The sequence below is a fragment of the Octopus bimaculoides genome, chromosome 17 (genome assembly GCF_001194135.2).
Source record: "Octopus bimaculoides isolate UCB-OBI-ISO-001 chromosome 17, ASM119413v2, whole genome shotgun sequence".
In the NCBI taxonomy this organism is placed as follows: Eukaryota; Metazoa; Mollusca; class Cephalopoda; order Octopoda; family Octopodidae; genus Octopus; species Octopus bimaculoides.
In genome coordinates, this window is record NC_068997.1 from 38,841,138 (window position 1) to 38,846,178 (window position 5,041).

Genomic DNA, 5,041 nt, shown 5'->3' on the forward strand with positions numbered 1-5,041 from the left:
CTCTCTCTCTCTCTCTCTCTCTCTCTCTCTCTCTCTCTCTCTCTCTCATATGCAGGGCTGGGTAATACAGAAGATAATGCAAAAGTGGGCTTGATTTTTCTATTAACTGGTAATAGTCATTCAAACTGCATTAAGTTGGTAGAGTAACTCTTCCTCTATACAAAGGCACTACTCAAACATAGCCTTCATCACAAGTGATGCATTTGCATCATCAGTGAACCCAGCTCTTAAATCCCTTTTGGAAAAATACTTGTGTGCACTGTTGTACCCATTACTTTGCAGCCATTTTCACCTCATTTGTGTCATCAAACCATTGTCACCAAAAACCCTCCTTCATTGAACCAAACTGTTGCCAGGCACTCGATCTAGGCTACATGATAAGTAGGGGACCACTGACCAGCCCAATTTACTAATTGCCTGATGTGTTGCCAATGATGTGTATGTGGTCATGCGTTATCCTGGTGTATGTAGAATGTTTTCAGGTTCTTATTGAATCTCTTCCGCCCAATGGCTTCTCTAAGCTTTTTTAGTGTTTCAATGCATCACTTGCTGTTTATGGTACAATTATGTTCTATAAAATCAAGGAGAGCAATAATTCCCACCCTAACCCCACAAAAAGAAAATGCCACCAGGAAATGTTGTGGTTCACACCCAACTTTTCGCTAAATGTAAAATCCTGTGTAGATAAGATGTTTCTTAGGTTAGTGGATAAGTTCTGGAAAATATTTAATAGACGTATCTTAAAAGTATTTTTTAGCTGTGTACCTAGTTTAAAGAAAATAATAGGTAGGTACATATCTGAGATAGAGGCTGGATATTCATGTAGAAGTAACACTTCATGTTCACTAAATGGCCAATGCTACACAGAGACCATTGTTTATGAGGCAAAGGAAGTGATGTTAAAGGATCAGGTTTAACTACCATAAGACCTTTTAATATCCAGGAGAGGCGAAATCTCACAGCCCTAGTTGAGCAGGTGTGGTTGTTGAAGAAAAATCCCACGAATTACAGTGTCAACTATAAAGTGCTGGAGAGGTGTAAGCCTTACTTCGACAGCAGGAAGTGCAGACTATGCCTGATAAAGAAAAGAACTATAATAAAGAATTCTCTTCATCAAAATACCTACCTAAACTGCAAAAGCACAGCTTACTGATTATGCCTACATTTTATTGGATACTAGCAGACTGCATGGAGGCGCAATGGCCCAGTGGTTAGGGCAGCGGACTCGCGGTCATAGGATCGAGCGAAAACACCTAAAGCTCCACGAGACTCCGGCAGGGGATGGTGGCGAACCCTGCTGTACACTTTCACTACAACTTTCTCTCACTCTTACTTCCTGTTTCTGTTGTGCCTGTAATTCAAAGGGTCAGCCTTGTCACACTGTGTCACACTGAACATCCCCGAGAACTACGTTAAGGGTACACGTGTCTGTGGGGTGCTCAGCCACTTGCACGTTAATTTCACGAGCAGGCTGTTCCGTTGATCGGATCAACTGGAACCCTCGACGTCGTAAGCGACAGAGTGCCAACAACAACAGCAGACTGCATCAAAAAATTAGTTAATGTTTGAGCTTCCGCCATCACATCTCAGTTCTGAACAATGTTTATCACAGCCAAGTTTCCAACTTATTAATACAAACATACATCTATATATATATATATATCCATACATAATTTTTAGGTTGGATACTCACCTACTGCCATCCTACTGTCCCTCTCGTACACACATAATCTCATCACTAAGCTGAAGACTGATTTTACAGATAGTTACCCATTACACCGTGAAGGCATCCTGAAATGTGTGCAAGGGACATAACTCTCAATGAATTCCCCTGTGAACCTCTTTCACAAGGTTTTTTTTTCTTTTTCTTTTCTTTTTTTTTGTCACTGCTCTCATAAAATGGATGTGAAATTTCCTGACCTTCAGCAGCAGAAAGCTGTTGCCATATTTTTCACAGCAGCCCTTCTGATGAATGTCACCTTAGGTTCTCATCTAATTTGTGTGTTTGAAACCATATTTATCTCAGCACATTGTTTTGGAATTTAAAATATTTCATAATCTCTTTTGTCACAATTGGAACACTTGTGAAGCTATTTATCTTTATTGAGTCAGATGGGAAGTATGAAGTGCTCATAGCCATTGCAAATTGATACAGACTTGAGCTAAGATGGTACAGTTTGTAAGTTCTGATGGGCAGAGGTTACTGTAGTATCTATATATAAGTGGCAGCTACATTATTTGATGTGTGGTGGTGGTGGGTTGCTGAAAAGCTCCTGGCTTTAAAAGCATTGCGTAAGGTCTGGCTGGAGGCCCAACCTTCCGAGTTCTTTTACAGAGCTTAGAAAAACTGAAGGACTGCTACAAAAAGTGCTTGAGCTAAGTGCTTGACCACTGCAAAAAAGGGCATATGTTGAAAAAAATCATAACTAACTGATCCGCCTGTATTTTCTTTTACCCAGAGCCAGGAACTTTTCAGCACCCCTCTGAACAGCACTCTTTAAATGAGTCGCTGTTTATATATTATAAAAAGCAAACAATAGGTGCTGACATGGTTATGTGGTTAAGTTTGTTTCACAACCACATGGTCTCTGATTCAGTTCTATTGTGTGGCACTTTTCTACTATAGTCTAAGGCTTATTGATGCTTTGTCAATGAAATTGGTAAACAGAAACTCTGTGGAAGGTGCTGTGTGTGTGTGTGTGTGTCTCTGCCTTTATATGTTAGGCACTGTATGAAAACCAGTATCTGTGTTTATGTACCTTAAGTTAGCATTGTGATAAACAAATACTTCTAAAATAAGGATTTAGAAATAAGTATTGGGGTTGACATGATTGACTGAAGACCCTTTAAAGCAGTTCTTCAACATGGTAACTGTCTTATGACAAAAGTAAATAAAAAGCATAAAAGGTTACAGTTTTGTCTAGACTCTCTCAAGACATCTTCTCTAGTTTTACAACTGGTTGATTACATTGCAATAAACTGTTTCTTCAATAAGTTTACTTTTCTTGGTCAGTCTTCTTTGGCATTGGTTGAAAGCTGGCTTCCTAAACAACATTTATAGTTTCTCTAATTTTTGCCCTCTATTTTGGGTTTTTCTTTTAGCCTCCCTCAATTCAGCTTGGTCTCACATTCTTCTCTAGGTTTGTGTTCATAAGTTTGTGTTCATTAAGTTGCTTTTTGGATAAAAAAATTGAACTGACTGCCTGTTCCACCTGAATTTCATTAGCACAAACAGAAACAATCCTTGAGTTGCATTCTTTGAACAGTTAACATACTACAGATAGAATAAAGATAAAACAACTGTATTTTAATTCTTATAGAACTCTATATTGTTTAGAGTTATATGTATAAGAATTATTTTATTCATTGCAAACAATTGGTCTTCAATCAGCTAATAAAAAATGTTTCTATCATTTAACTAATGACATATTTATCAAAGAATTATATTTTGTTCAAATTAATCTTGAGAGAGAGAGAGAGAGAGATTCCCCTCATCAAAACATAAGTGATTTTATTTTCTACATTTGCTTGGTTGGAAAAAATTTGTTCAAAGCACAGCAAAACATTGAGTAATTTAGATAAATGGATCAAAATTGCCAAAGATAAAAATTAGTGAAAAATAAAACAAAATCCTTTCTACTCTAAGAAAACTTGATAAACATTTTAGTTGTGGTTATCTTATTTTAGATGGGTATGAAAAATTATAAAAGCGTAAGAAATAGATTATGGAGAAAACAACCAAAATTAAGACATGATTGTTAAATAAAAGGATTTTACCAGAAACTCACTGTTTCTATGCGGTGGTAAATACCATTAATGAAAGTTTTAAGAAATATTTACTTTTATTTACTTGTTCATTTTGTTGAAGTTTATTTAGTAAGTATTTATCATCTTCATCTTCCTATTAATATCTTTCAAAACTTTATTCAGTTGTTTATTTTATATATTTTTTGAGTTTAAGAGAAAAATAAAATAAAAAAAAACACAAGCAAACAAAAGGATATACTGCAACTGAATATTTAACCAAAGGAATTTGTAATTTTTTTCTTGTGTTTGTTTATTATTTTGTGAACAGCTGTAAGCAATCTTGAATATATTTTATAGAGGTTGCAATTTACCCGTTATTAGAAATTCCATTCATATTATTTTAGCAAACAATTCTCTGATTATGAGTCTGAAGCAAAACTTTTTCAAGTTACAAGTATGATTTGGTGTAAGAAACTAAACCTGATAAGGTGAAGAACTGATGATGTCATCTTCCTCTTGTGGACATGCCCTAATTCTTGTTGTTGAGCCTAAAATTTACTAGGACCAACAAAACTCATGGTTAACTCTTACATTCCTGTATTGCTTTCTCTATATAGCTCTTCTAATCTTGTTAAAAACTAGAAATTTTGATGAAATGCAGTTAGTCCAGTATAAAAATCACAAAAATATAGCTACTGCGTGAATCAATGAAATTTAGTCATAGGAAGAAATGGTTATTGGTGTAGCTTGTGAATGTGGGTTTCAATTGCTGTTGTTGATTTTTATCTGTTGTCATGTCATTTTCTCCAGCCAAGATAGGTTGAATACAGCCAAGTTGATTACACGTTTTCACATATACTTACAAGATATTGATTCCTAGGCATTGATTTCCTGTCTCAGAACTGACTTTGTGCTCCAGTAGTCTCTGTAATTTGGAAGCTACACAACTCCCATTATAGAGAACATTCAGAGATATGATTTCATTTTCTCCATTCAAATGCCCACATCACTAATAAATTAATGTTATTTATTCTAATTACAATAGTTATGCTCTCCTCATAAACTCACCGGTATGCAGAGAAACAACATTTAAAATATATCAGTTAATAAAAGTGTTTTTCTCTCTTTAATCCTTATCTTTTACTAACAAAATTATTGATGCACTGATTGAATACTTAAACACTCCACTCCTGTTCAGAATTGATAAATCTTTCTGTAAATTCCATGCTGGTGTATATAGATGACACTGAAATATCACTCCCCAAGTATGAGTTCTCTTTCTCTAATTAAATCA

General features: G+C 35.4%; 1 protein-coding gene across 1 annotated transcript in view; it reads left to right on the forward strand.

Annotated features, from left to right (window-relative positions):
- LOC106884432 (26S proteasome non-ATPase regulatory subunit 3) overlaps nt 1–5,041 on the forward strand; it is a 168,365-nt gene that overhangs the window by 162,560 nt on the left and 764 nt on the right. The window lies entirely within an intron of this gene.